At 38.7% G+C, this 22907-nt stretch overlaps 1 protein-coding gene across 1 annotated transcript in view; it reads right to left on the reverse strand.

Annotated features, from left to right (window-relative positions):
* The window catches only part of LOC134657273 (bolA-like protein 2), a 50278-nt gene that overhangs the window by 1900 nt on the left and 25471 nt on the right, over window positions 1–22907 (reverse strand). The gene's annotated exons all lie outside the window — the stretch shown is intronic.

The following is a 22907-nucleotide window of genomic DNA, read 5'->3' on the forward strand; positions in this document are numbered from 1 at the left end:
GTTGACTAATTACGCTCTGAAGACTAAATAAGTTCTTGAGGCTACTCACCCTATATGAATCATAAAGGGGCCCACTGATTAACAGTCCGCCGGACGATATCGGCCTGTCAGTTACAACAAAGAGTTGACAGTTCTGAACAACTGACAGGCCGATATCCTCCGGCGGACTGTTAATCAGTGGGCCCCTTTATGATTCATATAGGGTGAGTAGCCTCAGAACGAAGGAAATATGGAAATTCGATTAAAAAGTTACATATGTAGTTACTTCTTCTTCTTAATTAGTTGAATGAAAATACGTACATTTGTAAATAGCACGAAATGTCCAAAATCAAACAATGTTTTTCATCATACTTGCGAAGAAGCAAACATATTTTACGGTAGGGTAAAAATAGTAAAAACACCAGTTCAATTATCTTAATTATAACGTTTTATGTTGATTTAAACTAACACGATTTTCACTAATAATTTTATAGCCGCAACAGCATCCTGGCCATGATAGCGGATAGGATTGATTGTCCTTTTATACGGCATTGCTGCAGTTTGCACATTACTAACTATGCTCAAGTAGTCGAGTGATGTGCGCACTGTTGCATTGGAGTATGTATTTAGTTATTAATGTACAAATACCTTAGATATAAGAATACTAACGTAGACAATAAATTAGATATTTATTATGTTACTAACCATGTATTATGAATCTTTGTTATTTGAAATAAATGATTATTGATTGATTGATTGATTTTAAAACGGGCTCATTTCGACGGTGCGAGAACTCGCATGCGAGTTTCATTACATTGCGGCGGCATTGCGGTGTTTGATCGGTCGGCTGAATTGATGTAACCTCTCTGGTAATACGAATTGAGGAAAATTCCCTAGTAGGTAGCTTGTAGATTATTTATAGAGGTAAAATATGTGTTAAAAGGTAGTGCGGCAGTCGGCAATGACTTTGACCAATCTCAAGGCCGACCGTAAAGGTTATATCGGAATGTGTACATTGTACCCACTGTACACTGCTGTACACTTATATTGGGTTGCGATGTTGCGAAAAAAAATTTTAACCATAGCAACTTTCGTATTGAGTGTCACTGTTAAATGATGCGTAGTTGCATAGAAATTAAATGCCTTGATTACATTTTTCAATAAAGCTGGTTTTTCTCTTTTTATCTACCCGTAATTAATCTAGAATTCTATAATGCTAGGTTTCACATTGTAAGTTGAAGTGACGTACACAATGGAACGTCTAGCATTGTATCACCCACCACACTAATAAATAAGTCAAGCGAGAAAAAGCTATATAGAATTTAGACTTATAAACAATAAGTCTAACACTGTTTATATTATGGTTGCATGGGGCAAAATGGGAAACCAAACTGACATTCTATAATCTGGGATATACAAAAGAGTATGTTAGCGTTTATTTTATGTATAAGTAGAATATAACTTAAACAACAATTATTTATTTTAATATAGCAACATTTTCGCTTTAGGAACATTAATTGGTACTATTTGGCAACACTACCTCTCACCTCATTGGTTGTCGTCCCTGATTGGTCGAGTAACGGCCAATCATGATTCACCGAGCAGGTAGTCGGTAAAATGGTGGGAACTGTAGTTAATAAAAAGGCGAACAGGCCGTTCGCGAGGCATTCTGTTATAGTGTTGAGTCGCTCACTCGCGAGGCACCTCTTTTGTACCGCTCATTATGTTAAATTGTCGCAGTACTTCACACCGCAAAAATGTCTTACTTCACTCCTCCATTCATTTTACTCATTTACTCGCGCGCATCACATACACCTCTTGCCACACAAATCATTCACACACTTCAAATTTCAAAAAACTCTCATCCTTTCAAATTCACTCGCGGGCCTAATAGCTTACACGCCCCTTACAACAAACTCTCGCGCGAGGCGCGAGCCGCTAGGTGCTCGCCGGCTCACTGACACTCAAATTAAGAAACGAGTAACCGTCCACACTGTCAACTGCCGAACTACAAACCTTATTGCAATGGCAAAAGGTCCACCGAGAAATGCGTTGAGTTTGTACCATTCACCTCGTCACTGTGACATTGACATGAACACTTCAAATTCTTCTAGCCGGTTTAAACTCGCGCGAGCCACGAGACGAGCCGCGAGCCGCGCCACGAGACGAGAGTGTAAGCGGTGGGCTCGCGGCTCGTCTCGTGGCTCGCGCGAGAGTTTAAACTGGCTATTAAAAATCATTTCAAAATGAAACAATGAATTAGAAATACCAAAAGAGGGAGTGAGACAGACACTTCAATATCACCGCTTCACTACCGAAAATACGTTAAAAATTAAACACGAAAGACAACAAGCGTAAGTGCTAATAAGTGCTGCACGCTTTCATACATCTTACGCCTTTTTGATCCTAACTCACTTGTCAAAATGGCCGAATGGCGCGGGAAATCTAAAGGTGGCGACTGACTTGTACCATTTCGGTGTAATGTAACACGATACAACCCGAGCATTACAGTAGTCAGTACAGCGAACCGAGCCGCTCGACGCGAGCGCTGCGTGCTCCACTCGGCTGTCGGTTTTTACGCGAATCCCTTTGAGTGATACATTACAAGTCAGTACAGGTTCACGAGTCGCCGCAAGAGCACGTCTCGCGTGATTTTGTTTTGGGACTGGATTTTTCAATAATTTTTCAATCTAGTATCTTGCTTTACCACTAACGGCCCAATTAAATTAATGAGTCGGTCAAAATCGGTTGACGACATTCTAATGAAGTTTCTGTATTGACCAGTAAACTCTTGGTTACGAAGAATATCCATTATAGTCGTATCGTTGTTTCTTCTTTGGTACAAATTACTTATCCAATATAGTTTAGGTAGGTAGTTTTTTCTTTTTTTTTTAGATAGCAATAACTTAGTAAAATAAGTGAAGCACACGCAACCTCCATGTCTGACATTTTGAAACAATATGGAGCACAAATGAACAGAGCGCACAAAATGAGCGTTCGCCGCGTAGCTGGAATGTAACTGTAATGTAACACGATCGCCGTAAACGATACATTACACCGAAATGTTACAAGTCAGTCCCCACCTTTAGTCATCAGAACGAAGTTCGACATGTTGCTTCTCTGTCGCACTTGTAAATTCGTACGTAAGTGTGACAGGGCGGCAAGACGTCGAACGTGGTTCGCCTCTGACTGAGCATGCATGTGACGTGAGCATTTACGAAGCATGCTTAGAAACAGTAAAGGATTACTGAACAAAATATTATTTAAATTTTTGCAATATAATACGGTGAATACGGTCGGTAGTTTACACAAAATGTGACAATTTACGTTAGTGTAGTAATTAAATAGTAAGTATAATTTACTAAGTGTAATAAACATGTATTTTACGTAATGATTTGAATTTGTATTACTTTTTGTTACCGTTCTTCGTAAACAACGTTGAAATAAGTGGTATCCAGACAAGACAATTTTTCGCCAATCTGATGAAATTCTCCGATCGAATCAGCAGGTGCGGACACATAAATGTCAATTTTCATAGACTGTTTCATAAGGGCCCTCCACACTCGTGCGCGAATCGCGGTGCGAAGCCGCGAACGCGAGTGTGGCGTCGATTTCGCAGATTGTTCACGCCTTCGCGCATTGTTCCCCATTTTTTGTCAATTTTTCGGCCCGCGTCAAAGGAGGCGCGAAGCGCGAACTAGCAAGACTCCACATTACTCACTATTTTGGCTCATCAGTTGCAAGATTAATATTAATTATATTATATAAAGCGTCTATAATTTACGGTTTTACAACAAAACAAAATGGAAAAATAGCCACAGCAAGTATGATGCCGTAGATAAATGACAGTTAAACTCGATCAGCTGATGCTTTTCCGCCATCTTGGCGCGAACCAAACTGCGAATTCACCGTGAAGTGTGCGAGTGTGGAGTCATAATTCAACGTCGCAATATGTTCGCTCTGCGAAGTCGCGCCGCGATTCACGCGCATAGTCTGGAGGGGGCTTAGGGAATGCAAATTTCCTGTTAGAGTCTGTTCGGAAAGAGAAGAGTCGTGGAATGTATTGAGCCCTATACATTCAACGACTCTTCTCTTTCCGCACAGACTCTATTCTATTTCTTCACTTGACATTCTTGACAATCTCAACAATCACCATGAAGTAAGACTGAATTCGCAAGAAATAGTGCGAAATGAAACGCAATTTATAGGCAGCTGACACTGACAGTAGTGACAGTGACGGAACAAGTTTGCAACAAGATCTTCGTTTAGTTTATGAGTCCAATATGTTGTCTTATAGTGATAATGCTAATATATATATATATATATATATATACCGAAATATCTAAACAGGGACATTGTTTACACGATTAAATATACCTGTGGCTCGTGGCTCTACCTTACCTTGGTGTCTTTTGCATACGAAAATGTAGTGAAAAATATTGCGCGAATGTGCTTTTATTTACTATCACATTACTGTTAAATGATCTGAAGTGGTAAGTTAGTTATTTTTATCTATAATGATATCTAATTAGAAGAAAATATGGAATTTGTTCTCCTTACTTTGCTAAAAAACAGTCGTGCAGTTTTAAGGCTACTATTCTTATTGAAATATATTATTATTAAACTGTAAATAATATCAAGTAGCAAGGATTGAAATTGAATTGAACAATCCATAAAACAGCTAAATTAGAACAAGTTTCATAAAAGCATCAAAGTTTCTATGTAGGATGTAGGTCACTAGGTCCTTGGTTTGATTCTTAGTTCTTAAATTGATCTGTCTTTCTTTTTCTTCACCTCGAGAATTGCATTCAAATTAAATATTTATGTGTAAAGGATAATAGGAGTATAATTATATTATATGGTTTGGCCCAGGACTGTCTCATACCAAATAGAGAGAATCATATATATCATACTGTCAATAACTCTATCTTTTCTAGTACTAGCATCCAAAAGAATGGGATGAGTATAACTTTCCTGGTTCTTACTGACTGACAAGTTGTGTTTGACTAAAAATTCGGTTTAACTAGTTTTTGTTGCCGATAACTCCGATAAGCTCTGAACTTATCGGAGAAAATAGCCGATGCCGATGCTGAAAATATGCAAATATGCCAGTACCTCACCTCATTTGAAGTAAGACATTGTAACACCTCATTTTTGAAAAAGAGGTACTCATACAAACTCATTTTAAATTGATGTCCTGCCCATCACTATTCTGTTACGGTGCGCCAAGCAGTTACAACAAGAGTGGTGAAAGATAGTGTTGCCGGACATTAACTAAAGGTAAGAGGTATTTGTTTTAAATTAAAGTGTGGAATTTAATGTCTGTAAAATAATTACATTTATTATGAAAATAAAATATTTTGAATTAGCTTGGTGTTTCCCTTTTAGCTCAGAAGTGGGATAAAACTCTGCCCACGTAGTGCTTATTCTGTAAATAAGTTCGTTTTTATCTTTTTTTTTTTCACAATTCTCGTTATTTTTTCTTATGAAAACCTAATTATAAAAGCGGCCAAGTGCGAGTCGGACTCGCCCATGAAGGGTTCCGTATTTAGGCGATTTATGACGTATAAAAAAAAACTACTTACTAGATCTCGTTCAAACCAATTTTCGGTGGAAGTTTACATGGTAATGTACATCATATATTTTTTTTAGTTTTATCATTCTCTTATTTTAGAAGTTACAGGGGGGGGGACACACATTTTACCACTTTGGAAGTGTCTCTCGCGCAAACTATTCAGTTTAGAAAAAAATGATATTAGAAACCTCAATATCATTTTTGAAGACCTATCCATAGATACCCCACACGTATGGGTTTGATGAAAAAAAAATTTTTGAGTTTCAGTTCGAAGTATGGGGAACCCCAAAAATTTATTGTTTTTTTTCTATTTTTGTGTGAAAATCTTAATGCGGTTCACAGAATACATCTACTTACCAAGTTTCAACAGTATAGTTCTTATAGTTTCGGAGAAAAGTGGCTGTGACATACGGACGGACAGACAGACGGACAGACGGACAGACGGACAGACAGACAGACAGACATGACGAATCTATAAGGGTTCCGTTTTTTGCCATTTGGCTACGGAACCCTAAAAAGTGGCGACACCAAGTTAAAACCATATTCAGAGTGAGTGTTTTACATCCGGTGAGTAATTGAATTTGTTTTATACTTATTTGTCAAATAAAGATCACGTGCCTTAATAAGTTATAACCTATAAGTAAATTGAGTTTTACGACGAGTACGTAAGACAGGCTTCATCATCATATATCGTGTAAACTATTTGCCAGGGCTGCTCCCTGGAATTGTTTACACGTTCGTATAATGCATTTTGCCAGAGCTACACTCTGGAGATGCATTATTATAATAATAAGTGGGTAGTTGTCTTGTAAACAATTTGCCAGGGCTGCTCCCTGGAGTTGTTTACACGTTTGTATAATGCATTTTGCCAGAGCTACACTCTGGAGATGCATTATTATAAAAGTAGTTAGTTTAACTTAATGTCTTGTAAACAATTTGCCAGGGCTGCTCCCTGGAGTTGTTTACACGTTTGTATAATGCATTTTGCCAGAGCTACACTCTGGAGATGCATTATTATAAAAGTAGTTAGTTTAACTTAATGTCTTGTAAACAATTTGCCAGGGCTGCTCCCTGGAGTTGTTTACACGTTTGTATAATGCATTTTGCCAGAGCTACACTCTGGAGATGCATTATTATAAAAGTAGTTAGTTTAACTTAATGTCTTGTAAACAATTTGCCAGGGCTGCTCCCTGGAGTTGTTTACACGTTCGTATAATGCATTTTGCCGGAGCTACACTCTGGAGATGCATTATTATAAAAGTGTTTAGTGTAACTTAATGTCTTGTAAACAATTTGCCAGGGCTGCTCCCTGGAGTTGTTTGCACGTTTGTGTAATGCATTTTGCCAGAGCTACACTCTGGAAATGCATTATACATATACTTAACCTAATAATTTACCTTAACTGTTTATTTCATGCTCTAAATCGGTTGACTATTCACTATGTGTAATTTTGTGACTACAGAACAGATCATGAACAATCGGGGCGTAAGCCCAGACGGCAGCGTCAGCAGTAACGCGGAGGGTGAGCCAATCAGCGTGGGTCGCCGCAGTCGCGACCCGGCAAGGCAGACTCCGCGGCGACGCAGCATTCAGAGCGAGGGAGCGGATGGGAGTCTGAATACCAGGCAAGTCCGTAAACGCTCAACTAATAAGTCAAGGAGTAGGGAGCCGTCTAAGGTCATCTCGAGGACCACTCGTTCACGACGGCAACGCTCCAAGATAAATAATGACAATCAAACCGGTAGGAGTCGATCACGGGTTCGCCGGCAAGAAACTCCGCAACGGTCTAGGAAGCGATACCGCGATCGTCATAGTTACAGCAGCTCATGTGCAAGCTCTTTTGACGATGCGTGCGAGGCAAGGGGTGCGCGACGTCACCGACGTAATAGTGCCAGTAGTTACGACAGTCCGGTCAAAAGGTTGCTAAAACGGAGACGATCGCGCGCACCCTCGCGTCGTACGCATCGTAGGTTATCTAGTGGTCGCGAGGACTTACCCAATTATGATCAAAACATTCTTCAAAAGTTCTTAGATGTATTAGCGAATGTAAAGGGAAATTCGACCTCTAAGCTTTCTTTAACAAACGTTGTCCCGGAATTTGACCCCATGTGCAAAGATCAAACTATTATAACCTGGCTTACCAAAGTAGAAGAATGCGCGGAAATTTATAATTGGAATGAGCGTGAAACTATACACTTTGCCATACCAAAATTGACAGGCGTTGCAAAGCTGTGGTATCAGGGCTTAAACTCTGTGCTTTATAGTTGGACTGAATGGAAAAGAAAGCTTATCGAGTCGTTTCCTTGTAGGCAAGATTACGCAGACTTGTTAGGTGATATGCTGGCCAAGCGTGCGCGTTATGGAGAGTCTTTAGAGCAATATTATTACGCGAAAATAAACTTAATAAATAGGTGTGGTATAAGTGGACGTAATGCTGTAGATTGTTTGCTACACGGCGTAGACGATCGCGCGGTTAGAGTAGGTGCTCAGGCAGCACGTTTCCGTGTGCCTGAAGATGTTCTAAAATATTTTAAAACTGTTAAAGCGAGCAGTAGTAAAGAACAAAGTGACAAACTGACCCGAGATAGGAGATTCGATCGTAATAACGACAAAAATAGAACTGAAGGGGTAAGAAAAGTAGGCATGAGTAATATCACTATAAAGTGCCATAATTGCAACGAAGAAGGCCATAAAAGTTTTCATTGTAAAAAACCACCCAGCAAGTGTACTGGGTGTAATAAATCAGGACACCTGGATGCTTACTGTAGACTTAAAATTACCAATAGGCCACATAATGTCGAAAGTTCCAATAATGGCACTCCAGTTGAAAAACATGTAGCCGTAGTAGACGGGGCGTCCGGATCTAATCGCAAATACGTGATTGAAATATACGTTAACGACACTCCTATAACTTGCCTAGTAGACTGTGGTAGCGAATGCACTCTTATAAGAGAATCCGAAGCCAAACGTTTAGGACTAATCTTGACATACGACGAGTTGCCGTCTTTAGTAGGTGTCGGTGGCGTCGCTAAGGCATTAGGTAGATGTTTTACACACGTAACGGTTCAAGGCATACGAGAGAACATTGAGATTATAGTCGTAGAAGATGCGGCCATTAGATACCCCGCCCTCTTGGGTCATACGTTCACAGAATTACCTCATATCACAATTATTAAGACTCCCGATCAAATTTTCTTTGAAAGAGACAGTCAAACAAAAATATATCTAACAGTTCTCAATGACTTGACCATTCAATCGGGACAGATATCCATTATCCCAGTAGAATCTGTAAATAAGTATACAGGGCAGGTATTTGTTAACGGTACTATTAGAGGCACAGATGATAATAAACACTACTTGCTTCCCGGCGAATACAAAATAGTAAATGGAGTAGGGCACTTACTTGTTCAAAACATTTGTAGCCATTCAATCTCATTTAAGAAGCGCTCTCTACTAACCCGTTCCGTCCCAATTATAAAAGAGCGTAATGTATGTTCGGTGTCATTTGATGAGAACGGTTTTGACGAAAGTGTTCAATGTGGAAGCCAAATCACCATAACAGAACGGCAGCAATTGAAAGAGTTACTTTCCGAATTTGCAGACTGCTTCTCATCCGGGTTGAAGGACATAGGGTTCACTAAGGCAGGCGAGATAGTGATAGAACTTAATAATTCCGAGCCGGTAGTCTATAGACCATACCGAATGTCATATAGCGAGAGAACATTAGTAAGTGATATGGTCCAAGAAATGGTTGATGCCGGGATTGTAAAGGAGTCCTCATCCCCATATGCTAGTCCAATTGTATTGGTCAAGAAGAAGACGAGCGAAAAACGTTTGTGCGTAGATTATAGAGCTCTTAATAAACGTACCAAAAAGGACCATTATCCTTTACCATTGATAGATGACCAACTTGACAGATTAGCCGGAAATAGTGTATTCATATCATTAGACCTCGCGTCCGGTTACTACCAAATCCCCATAGAACCAGCGTCGCAAGAAAAAACTGCTTTCATTACACCCGACGGTCAGTTTCAGTTTACTAGGATGCCTTTTGGCCTTGTTAATGCCCCGTCAGTTTTCCAACGTACAATCAATAAAATCTTAGCAGAGGCTAAAATAAAGTATGCCCTTGTATATATGGATGATATTTTAATTCCAGCACACTCTTTCAAAGAAGGGCTAGACCGCCTGAGGGAAGTCCTCTCCCTGCTTCGGCAGGGGGGGCTCACCCTCAAGTTGTCAAAATGCCACTTTTTCATGGATAGCGTAGAGTTCCTTGGTTTTGAGATTAACGCAGACGGTATCAAACCAGGACAGAGGAAGACTGAGGCGGTCTCAAAATTCCCTGTCCCGAAAAATCCACGTGAGTTACAGCAGTTCCTTGGCCTCGCCAGTTTCTTTAGGAGATTTGTCCAAGGGTTTTCGACTTTAGCACGACCTTTAACAGACCTTCTGAAAAAGAACGTTGATTTCACTTGGGGATCCGAACAAGACAAGGCGTTCGAAGCCATAAAATTGCATTTAACCCAAAGGCCACTCTTAGCCCTCTATGACCCCAAGAGAGAAACGCAAGTCCACACCGATGCTAGTAAATTTGGGGTAGGCGGTATTTTATTGCAAAAAGATGACTCGGGAGTATTTAGACCAGTCTCGTATTTCAGTAAGAAAACCACACCAGATGAACGTAAATTCCATTCGTTCGAACTGGAAACCCTTGCAGTAGTCTCATCTCTTAATAGATTTCGAGTTTACTTACTGGGCATCCCTTTTAAAATCATAACAGACTGTAACGCGTTGAGGACGACTTTATCTAAGCGAGACCTTGTACCTAGAATAGCGCGCTGGTGGGTGCAATTACAAGAATTTGACTGTGACATTGAATATCGACCCGGATCAAGGATGATGCACGCCGACGCCTTAAGTAGGAACCCGGTAGAGGAAGCTAGGGAAGAATCGCATGTTTTAGAAGTGCTTACAGTTGGTACGGAGGACTGGATCACCACGGTTCAAAATAGTGATGATGAAATATTACGTATTAAAGAAATACTTAGTGATCCAGCTTCTAACCAAGTCAGAGAAACCGTTAATAATTATAAAATAAAGAATGGCAAGGTGTACCGTATTGTAGGTAAAGAGGATAGCGATATTAGATGGGTCGTTCCTAAGGGCGTGCGATGGCAAATAGCCAAAATGTATCACGACGATATAGGTCATTTCGGGTTCGACAAGACTTTAGGACGTATACAGCAAACTTATTGGTTTCCGAAAATGAGGAAATTCGTAAAAAAATATGTAAGATCATGTTTAGAATGCGCTCGAAAGAAAGATACGACCGGCAAAAAACAAGGGGAACTACATCCTATTCCAAAGCCGGAAGTACCGTTTCACACAATACATGCGGACCATTTAGGTCCGTTTGTACGAAGCAAAAGGGCAAACTGTTATCTTTTGGTAATCGTTGACGGGTTCACCAAATACACAAATATCAAACCAGTGCGGGATACTAAAACTTCTACTACTATTTGGGCTCTAAAGGAACACATAAGTTGCTTCGGGGCACCAACAAGACTAATAACGGATAGAGGAACGTCATTTACTAGCATTTAGTAGGGATCTAGAAACTTCAGAATCGGAGGCTGAAGATCACACAGATTCAGATGATATAACAACTCCAAACGTTCAATAAGTATGTATACCTGAAAGGGTTACGATTAAATTATAATTATTTGTTTTAGATTCAATTATATATTGCAACTTAAATGTTCATGTATTGATCAACTGTTAGGTACTAAGTAGTTAATTTGATAAATAATTACATACATATGAAAGGAATTACACTGTTAAAATCTTTAGAGAAAAGTATAGTATATTGAGCTTTGAACTTAGTCAATTAAATTTATATGAATGTGTAATTATATTTTAAGCGTCTAGTATAGTCTATGAAAATGGTTGTAATATTAAAATTATCCAATAATAATTTAGTTTCAAGAGTATGTTATATTGATGTTTAGTATAATATTTATATAAACAGAAAAATTATTATGACAACAATTTATTGAATTTATAACCGCGAAGGGACTCGCTTGGGTAGGACGGCCGAGCTGTTAGCGTTTATTTTATGTATAAGTAGAATATAACTTAAACAACAATTATTTATTTTAATATAGCAACATTTTCGCTTTAGGAACATTAATTGGTACTATTTGGCAACACTACCTCTCACCTCATTGGTTGTCGTCCCTGATTGGTCGAGTAACGGCCAATCATGATTCACCGAGCAGGTAGTCGGTAAAATGGTGGGAACTGTAGTTAATAAAAAGGCGAACAGGCCGTTCGCGAGGCATTCTGTTACGGTGCGCCAAGCAGTTACAACAAGAGTGGTGAAAGATAGTGTTGCCGGACATTAACTAAAGGTAAGAGGTATTTGTTTTAAATTAAAGTGTGGAATTTAATGTCTGTAAAATAATTACATTTATTATGAAAATAAAATATTTTGAATTAGCTTGGTGTTTCCCTTTTAAGTATATAATATATCATGCCATTCGTTCCAATTGTTGATATTTTCGCTGCGTCAGACGCAGCGTACTACGTAGGCGAACAACACGCGAACGCGAAGCGAAGCGATGCGGAGCGGGAGAACCAATCCTTTGGTGCCTATAGAAGTGTCGTACGTGGGCGATCACGTTGCGAACGCGAACGCCGTGGGCCCGCCGCGCCGCGTCGCCTCGCTTCGCGTTCGCGAGTTGTTCGCTTACGTTACGTCTCACCCACGCCACTAGATCGCCCACATAGGACACTTCTATAGGTATCAAAGGATTGATTCACCCCGCAGCGTGCGTTAGGAAAATCCTTCACCCAATAGATTTCCCAGTGATTTACCATTCAGCACACATATAGACTCCGCATCTGATTGGTCGATTGACCCATAAGGAAACAATTGAATCAATGAAGATGCAGCTGCGAAATACTATTCAAGTGCATACCTACGCTGCATAAAATCACGGCAGAAACGATGCATTGTTATTGATAAGAATAAAAAAGTTAATAAAGAGAATAACTACGTTTCTCGCAATCAGGTGCAAAACATCAAGTGTCAGGTGGTACAGTCGCCATCAGATATATCGGAGCGGCCAAGGTGTTCACAATATCTGAACAAGCACTCTAACGCCTTGACAATAGACTCTTGAGGCGTGCTCAGCTATTTGTGAGCACCTTGGCCGCTCACTTTGGCACCTTGGTCGCGGACTTCAATTGTTGAGACATCGAGGGGTTAACTTTACATTGGACATTTCATACCGTTAGTATTGGCAACCAAGCTAGCTTGAACCCTAAATGGATCAACAATTATAGTCCGTGACCGTACAGTCACCTGCGGCGGTAGCACGGTCGCATCTTTATCGCTTGTCGCCATGCCTGTCACGTTCTAACAAGTATGTACGTGCGAAAGTGACGGGCATAGTGACCGGCGATAAAAATGGAACCATGCTGCGCCCGCTGCAATAATATATTACACAACGACGGCCGCAAAAGAGAGCAAGAGTTCTCTGAAAAGGACTCAAGTCTCTACAAAAGACTCGGGTCTCTATCAAGTTAAAAAGAACTCGAGCTTAGACTTAATTTTAAGAGTCTGAAAAACGGAGTCGAGTCTTGACTTGAAGTAAGGACTCCACCATGAACTCGATTCCTACCCAACACTAATAAGATCGTGTCACATATTTTTGCGGCCTTCGAAGAGAATATTATTGCAGGTTCGTACTTATCAACCAGGTAGAGCTCCTCATAGTTTTATTTCACAACAGGTCTGTAGCCTAACCCGTATCTACCGACACTGCCAGCTATTTATGCTACACAAAATCCCCCGTCGCGTCGTCCGACCTTGGCCTTCAAGTCCCGTATTCCAAGTTGCAAGTTCATGTACACAAAACGAAAAACTAAGTATTAATGTAAAACGTTGAAAAACTTGTAAGCAAAGCGGTAAACCCGATGAGGACACTGCCTCGTCAATTCTATTTAAAGCGCAAAACACGTTACTTCATTCGTCTATTTTGGCTTTTACGGCTCCTCTACACGATGGGCCATCATAATAGCCCACTAAGATGGGCCAGCGTGTAGAGAGGGTAGTGGTGTCGGATGGCTTATGGCGCGGCGGGATGGCGATGGGGTCGTCGCGGTGTCGGTTTTTCGTCCGCAACTCCGCACATCCATAATACTGGGCCAGCGATGGTGCGTACGCATCTACACGTGACCCATTCTATAGTGCGTGCTCTCAACCATCGCATGGCCATCTCACTGGTCCACCGTTGGGCCATCGTGTAGAGGAGCTATAACCATCGCATGGCCATCCCGCTGGTCCAGCGCTGGGCCATCGTGTAGAGGAGCGTTACAAGTTACAAGAGTTTGGCTAATAAATATGTACAAGATAATGAGTAGATCTTTTTGAACATCTCGCCCTCTTAGCTTCTTCCGACTGTATGAATGTCGTAATCAGAATATCCGACTACAAGGTGTCTGGCTTGAAACGGTGACTCACTAAAGGAAAGAATGTGAAAGTGTAAAAAATATTATTGGGGGAGATGTAAATATATACTTATGTCATAGAGTGAAAAGTATTATTACACGCTCTCGAAAAATTACTTGATATAGTGTACTCGGGAAGCCTAGGTTCCGCTAGATAACCTAATTCCAATTAACTTAAGCAGCTTAAGCTCTAGTTTTTACTAGAGCTACTGCCATCTGCGGGCTCAGCACGGTTCCATTTTTATCGACTATCACTATGCCCGTCACTTTCGCACTTACATACTTGTTAGAACGTGACAGGCATGGTGATAAACGATAAAAATGCGACCGTGCTACTAGGGCTGATCTAAAGTTCCATTGATGATAAATTTTATTTTATTTTAATATTGATTAATTATGCTATGTTGTTACTTTTCAGCCCCGCCATTCCGCCATTCTACTAAAATGGTTAGATTAGTCTTCCAATAAAGAGCTTGTAACAGTTGTATTGTAACTACTTACCACAAAAATGCATGTGGAGTGACTTAATTAAAATACCTAATATAAAACCTTGTTTTTAAAGTGTGACCCAGGAGGCGCTACCATGGCGTTCATTGCCAAAAATAGTTGACCCACCCATTTTTTATGTTCAAGTTACATGAAGTTACTCACCTTCGCATTTAATGTTATGGGGTAAATAATTTAATAATTTATCATAAAATCATCATAATCCTTAGAGGTCAAAAACTATCAAAATCATCGCAATATTGTGACACATTTATTATTTTTTCACCAAAGAAGCTTACCTTAGTATTGGTTCTTTAAAAAGAGCGTACCTCTATGCACATTAAGTCACACTTATGTCCTTTTTTGTAAAAAAAAAATTGGGTTAACTTTCTTTACCTTGTATATGTATAGTGGACAGTGGCTATCAAGTTAGCCCCTCAAACATACATTTACTGGTTCCAAAATAAACCTTAACTTGAATGGTTTAAAGTTAAATTTCTTACGCACGTGTTTACTGTTTATTGTTTAACGCAGTAGTAGTCGCGTATTATGTGCATTTTGATTAACATTTTAGGCCGAATTGATCTTGACCGAGTTTAAGTTTAAATTCAAGTATAAATAACAAGTTATTTTACAAATCTAGAACTAACAGGTTTTTAAGAGGCGTGTTTAATTTGATTTGAAGTTTAATAATTTTATTGTTCATTATGCAAATAAAAGTGCACTTAAATAAATCATGCACGCACCCTGTCACGGTCTATTTAAAGTAATTATTGATTAATTAATTAGCTAATATCCTTTATTAGAGTAATAGAATTGTTAATACATATACAGGGTGTCCCTAGCCATTGGACAAAGCCGAAATGTACATATGCATTATGGTATTTAGAACCAGTATACAAAGATTACAAATATCATAACAACCGGTATAGCGTTTACGAAGAAATTAACAAATTACGATTTTTTACTTTGAAACAGCCTGTAAGTAGTGTACCTATGTGTTAGTGGCTCCTGAGGTAATAAATAGTATGAAACCTTCTTCGACTTTTTTGATTATCTTTTTTATTTATGACACTAATAAGATTCTGACGTTTGACAAATGTCATCATTGCCGCATATTTTCGAACAAATTGTCAAAAGCACTGCCAATGATTAATTTAATACAGTATGTTTCTTTTATAAATAGAAATTATTTATTGTCAGACCACAGGTAAAAAATATAAAAGATGTTAATGATGATAAATCCTTACCATCATGGGTTTAGTTGTCGAATATTTGAAAACACAACCACAGAATAACTAATACACAACTATAAGGGTACCGTTTTTTCCTTTTGAGGTACCTACCTAAAAAAGTAAGCGAATGATGAGAGCTGCCTTTTAAAATCTTAAGTAACTTTTCTATTTGATTCGCCGTAGCCGGGTGCAGACGGATGATGTTATGCAGTTTCACGATGTATTTATAAAACAACTTGAAGTGGAGAAACTGCCCCTAGAGCTAGACTTATATTTCGCAGTTCACAGATTACCATATTGAATCTTCGCCGTTTTCTATTCTACGCTTTCTATCTAGTTAATTAGATTTCTCTTCCCCGTTCGTCTAAGTTCTATATAAGTGTATAAGTACGTAAACATCGTTGATTTCTAAACAATACTGTATTAACTGTATACAGTCACCATCCGATAAATACGAGAGGTAAAGGTGTTCAGCAATATCTGAACAAAGCCTTTATTATCAAGACGGTAAAGTGCACGTTCAGATATTTTGAGCACCTTGGCCGCTCATATGTCTGATGGCTCCAGATGTTATCAAAACAGTTTTCAGTTTTTGTTCATGATTAGGATTTTTTTTCTTTTGTCTAAATTTGCGAAAACTTTTTTTTGCATGTTTTTGTTAGGCAGTTGCAATGCGATACATGTCACTGGTCTTATGACACGACCTGAGATTATACCAGGGGAAGGGTTTTTAGGGTTCCGTAGCCAAATGGCAAAAAACGGAACCCTTATAGATTCGTCATGTCTGTCTGTCCGTCTGTCTGTCCGTCTGTCTGTCCGTCCGTATGTCACAGCCACTTTTCTCCGAAACTATAAGAACTATACTGTTGAAACTTGGTAAGTAGATGTATTCTGTGAACCGCATTAAGATTTTCACACAAAAATAGAAAAAAAACAATTAATTTTTGGGGTTCCCCATACTTCGAACTGAAACTCAAAATTTTTTTTTTCATCAAACCCATACGTGTGGGGTATCTATGGATAGGTCTTCAAAAATGATATTGAGGTTCCTAATATCATTTATTTCTAAACTGAATAGTTTGCGCGAGAGACACTTCCAAAGTGGTAAAATGTGTGTCCCCCCCCCCCTAACTTCTAAAATAAGAGAATGATAAAACTAAAAAAAATATATGATGTACATTACCATGTAAACTTCCACCGAAAATTGGTTTGAACGAGATCTAGCAAGTAGTTTTTTTTTAATACGTCATAAATCGCCTAAATACGGAACCCTTCATGGGCGAGTCCGACTCGCACTTGGCCGCTTTTGGAACATAGCACGATACGATGTATGAGTAGGTATTAAGAAGTATGTAATGAATAACAGTGTTGTACCTATGTCTAATAGAAAAATGTTAAATATAGATAATTTTAATGTGTGACTTATTATATAATTCCAGAAATGAATGCGTAATATTCAAATGTAATATCAATCGTTAAATACAGACGCACTTGACTTTATTTGTGTAGTTTAGTCACGGTCAAGAATTATAACTACTCATATTATTGAAGAGGTCAGTCTTTTTGTGTAAGGCTGCAATAAACCTATTAACTTTGGCCTTATGCTAGAACTAAAGAGGTATCTAGTCAAGGTAAGCGATAAGAAATAAACAAAACAAAACAATGAACAATCACAACACACTTCACAGAAGTATAAACATAATATAAACAAGACTCAAGCACGCTCCAAAATTTAAAAAAAGCAAGTACCGATTTTTCGAATTTCACCGCACTATTCCATAGATAATATTTTTTTTTAATTCGCGCGTTGTAAGCGGCCAGTGCGGACCGGCGCGAGCCCGCGAACTGACTTCCCGCGCCGCGGAGGTTAGGCGACTCTGTTCAAAAATGGAGGAACGCGGTTCGGAGAACTGATGGGTTTATCCGTGGCGGAATACAGGCGTGCCTTTGCTGTGCATCTATGTTTTTAATTGATCTTTTTGTCGAAATATAGACAGCAGGTTAGATTAGAAAGCATGGGTTTTTTTTTTACTTGACATGGGAAATAAAGGGCATAGTAGTCGTCGCTTGCGTCAAATGTCGTATATACCTATTCCATAAATATTTACAAGACGACTGTAGGAAGTGAAAGTGGTATTTAAATCGCTCCTCATAATTAATTAAAGCGTGTTGCTGTTAATGTAATTATTAATTAGTTTTTGAATAATTTTATGGACTAATGAGCAGTTTACCCTTTAGAACCATTGATATAGTATAAAGAACTGGATACCCAATCAGCCGCCAAAAATGGCCCCACAAAAGTGATGTCAAAACAGATCATGCATTACTTTTTCGTTTAGTCTTGTTTGAAACGCTCAAATGTGAAGTTGTCAACAATTACGAAATGTGCCGTTAAAATATGTAAAAATAACAATGATAAAGCAAGGAAAAAGGATGGAATGTATTTCTTTCGGTTAGTTCTTTGGATAGCATTACATAATTTATGTAATCTGGTGGTAATTTTATGGTTTTGAATAAATTAATTTGTTAGTACCAAAGAAGGGATGTCAAGGAACAAAATTCTAATGAGTCGATGTGAGGTCAATATTTTTTTTTATTTTTATATGGAATTCATAAGAAATAATATTATGTTTAAATTGAAGATTTCCAAGAAAACCTATGCGACGTGCAAAGTGGACTGCTATTTAATTATAGCAAGAGATAGGGGTGATGCAGTTTTAAACAAGGCAAAACGGCACTTGTGTGTTCGGCCCATTTCCCTGTTTCCGACATATACACCACCAATAAGGGCTTATATCGACTAACTGTAAATGCTAAACCTGTCGGAACACAGTGACAACCACAGGATTTTTTTTATAAAGTATAGGTAGACTTTATAAAAAAAATCCAATCAGTATCTAAATTTCCCCGTGCACCCGTGCTATGAGTAAATGTAGATCTTAAATACACAGTTATTTAATAAGTAGAATTTATTTCAAGGAAATTAGTATTTAAAGACGTATACTTACGAATTAAAAATTTAATTTGTTTGAATTTGAACCACGAATTAATTTTATTTGAGCTCCCGATTAAATTAAATTTGTTTTATTTATTACTTCAATTGGTTTTCCTGTACAGTAATGCATATTAAAGTGCACCAAAGTGACTCCATTCGTTCATTATTCTCGTTTGACGTTGTTTGACGTAAATACGTTACGTTTAGTGCCATCGGACTAAATTTTTTAACAGTGTTGGTACTTATGTTTGCAAATTTGACACTTAATGCTTACGACATTAAGCTCTTTTCTGTACGAAACATTTATCTTGACTCAAAATTTACGTAAGCGTTTTTATCATCAATGCAAATGGTGCGAAACGTCATTGGGATCCACATTTCTTGACGTTTTTGTTCTGCTTTGTGTGTCTATTTCTTTTATATTAAGTCAGTGTTTAGAACTCAATGCCCTAAAATCGGCAGCGATACCAAAATATAATAAGCTCACTAATAAATTATTTTTATAAGACTAATCGATCTTCATGATGAAACTATTATGCAGTAGCCGTGATGTAACACGGTCCGTTAGGGACTATTTTTATTTTACTATAACCATAATTTATAGAACGGAGAAAAACGCTTCAGATGCTTGGAATAGACTTTTACGACCGTTTCACAGTTAGCATACTGAAAAGCGTTAGATCGTCGTTTTGTTAATATAGCTGGTCAAACCAAATTGGCAGTAAATAAGAACAAAAAAAACTATACTCATCCTTTTCTTTTGGGTGCTAGTACTAGTGTAAGACAAAGCTAGTATGATTCTCTCTGTCTATGTTTGAAATAAGACAGTCCTTTGACAAACTATAGTTTAGCAATCACGTCATTTTACGTAAAATATGCATCGTTGACACAAATTACACGGATTGTGCACTTTACGTGTAGCCTCAATAGCTTGAGCATAAGACAATTGTTGTACAATGTACCTACATACAATTATCTTAAAGATGTGATGATGATTGCAAAAAGTATCTACCTCTATACTAGTTACTACTAGTGTCCAACTGTTTTGTTGAAACCAAAACTGAAGATTTGGTTTTGCTGTTCTTTCGGGCGAATAACCTTCGGCGCGGCCTAAAGATTCGGCAGTTTTTTGGTCGAAACGAAACCGAATCTTGCGCCGAAACTAATTTTTATGCCGAAACCGAAACTTAGGTCGGTCTATAGGTACAAGGTACAACACTTTAGATAGCCTTGATGATAAAAAATAGAAATCTTCAATCTAATTGGCTTGTTTGCGGCATGCGGTGATTGTCAGCTAAGCTGTTTATATCCCAGATACTAAAATGACAGGTCAATCATCCTGCTTTTGTATCAATTTAGTACCTACGAATGGCCTCTATAAACGTCACCGATGATTTTATCCGATAATCGCAAGAGGCAAATTTTCTCGAGCGTACCTAATGGTCTCTACAAAACGTCACCGTAGACCGTAGGTACGCATGCGATTTGCGATATATTGCGGCATTTGATAGATTGAATTCGTTACTCCTATTTAGCCGGCAATTATCTAAAATCGCATGCCGTTTGTTGCAAGCTTTGTAGAAGCCTTAATATGACGGATTGGTTCGACAAATTAAAAGCTTCCGAACTGTCATTTTAGAACTTTTCTGTGATCTAGGATAAAGGACAAGATTCAGTTTGTGTTCTGCTAGAATTGTTATTAATAAGCCTACACGAAATACAACGCCTTTCTATTAGCCAGGATAAAAAAGACATCAGTAAAAACTGTACCTACCAATGTTTATTCTATAATGATTTGTCTATGGTCTGGTCTACTTTCAAATGTACGATCAGCCTATCATTAGGTATTGTAGAAGACTCGTGATGCATGCTAGTTACGTTTTGGATTAGACGGAGTTGTGACAGACCAGACCAAGGGTATGTTGCGAAACGCGAGACTGATTATAATGAAACCTTGGCAGACGGTTCCAAATTTCTATTTAACTGAGATAATTTTAATCATAATGTAGGCAATGGATATGATGTGACCAACGTGACAGATTAGCGATACAGATAACATACAATTTAAGAATGATAGGGCAGCAGTGTTGTTCCTGTTGAGTTGTGGTGTTGTCGTGCATCTAAACTTCTAAAGAGTCTTAAATCTTAAGAATATTGCCGTATCACAAAAAATGGCGCTACAGTGCGGAAGAAATGTATGGAACAAGCTGTAGTGGAACAGCTGCCTTATACCGTGTGTTTGATCAAAATATACGTAAAATATAAAAACCGGCCAAGTGCGAGTCGGACTCACGCACGGAGGGTTCCGCACCATCAACAAAAAATAGAGTAAAAAAATCGTGTTTGTTGTATGGGAGCCCCCCCTTAAATATTTATTTTATTTTATTTTTAGTATTTGTTGTTATAGCGGCAACAGAGATACATCATTTGTGAAAATTTGAACTGTCTAGCTATCGCGGTTCGTGAGATGCAGCCTGGTGACAGACGGACGGACGGACGGACGGACAGCGAAGTCTTAGTAATAGGGTCCTGTTTTTTACTCTCTGGGTACGGAACCCTAAAAAAGAAGAAGCTCGTATTAATCGTTGACGCATTGTCTTGAAAGATCTGTACTAAAATGACGTTAATGCAATACATAATGCATTAAGCACTGCACTTAAAAACCTGTTGATGATCTCATAAAAGGAAAGATGGCGTATTGTACGTAAAAACTCTCGTGATAAAACTTTCCTCGCGTAGGTATATTTAATTGTTAACGTCATTTATTGTTCAGAGGAGTTATGAGTCTGTCATTGAAACGAAGCAATTGTAAAAAACCCAATAGATATTTGTTTTTCTAATTATGATAATGATACTATTAGGTAAAAATAACAATTGTCAGTTTAAATTACAATCATTGGCAGTCTTTTCTAAAGTCATCACTGCTGCTTTAAAAAAATTTAAATAGTCTTTTGTCAAAGACATAGGACACTCGATGGTCGAAACTTTATTTACCACGCAAACTCTTTTGTAACAGTTTTAAACTAAAATGACAGATCTTTTCGACGAACTGAGGCAATCAAACTCTAATTTTTGGACGAGAGAGTGCGAAGCGTCTCCATTTCAGCTTTGGCAAAAATGCTTTCGAATGTCCGGCTTTTCTCTACAGGTCGCATTCTCGTGAAATTTTGTGAAGCAGGTTCGACAATTACAATGACTTTTTTATCGATTAATTTTGGATTTTTTCGGCAGTAGCGCCATGAGGATGCACAAGGTCTACACTACAGCTCATAGACTACCACTAAAACCACTAAAATAGTATCTCCGATCTCCGATATAAAACAATGCTTATTCACCTAAAAAATGAATTAGTTCACGTTGCGAACCGCGTAACCCTGTGTTGCGCGGAAACAATCAAACTATCCTCACCGGAAAGGAAAACGTTTCGATAGCCTTTCGTTGAACCGGTTTTGTACGGAGCTATTAGTTATTACTACAATGTGTAATGCAACGATAAATGCATTAGAGCTCACGTGAGACACTACCATTTGGTTGTTTATTGTTTGTTTTTGGGGTTGTCGTGTACAGTCGCCATCAGATATATCGGAGCGGCCAAGGTGTTCACAATATCTGAACAAGCACTCTAACGCCCTGACAATAGAGGCGTGGCGTGTTCAGATATTTGTACCTAAAGAGTCAGGGCCGGATCGTAGAGCGAGTGGAGCGGCCGCTCTAAGCGCCGGATGGCAAGGGGGGCGCCAAAATGGCTAATGAGAAAAAAAAGTTTTAAAAGACGCGTGTGGCGGGGGCCCAAAACACGCTTGAAAACTTCAACGAAGGGCGCCGAACCCCGATTTCGCTCTATCATATCAAGGGCTCGGGCCGGCTCGGCGCTCGGCTGTAAAGAGTACAGACAAAATCTTAATCACAATCATTGCGCATAAGTGATTTATGGGAGACGATGGGCATTTTCACTTAACTGTGTACTATTAACGGCCGGTTATCAATTGTCACAAAACTGACGGTCAATGTCAAACCCCAAACATATTGTCAGGAATGTGACGGGTACACGTTACTGAAACACGAATTAAGTCGCGCTTTAAAGTACAAGTTAAAATGAAAATACCCAGATACGGCAATG

This window comes from Cydia amplana, chromosome 19 (genome assembly GCF_948474715.1).
Source record: "Cydia amplana chromosome 19, ilCydAmpl1.1, whole genome shotgun sequence".
In the NCBI taxonomy this organism is placed as follows: Eukaryota; Metazoa; Arthropoda; class Insecta; order Lepidoptera; family Tortricidae; genus Cydia; species Cydia amplana.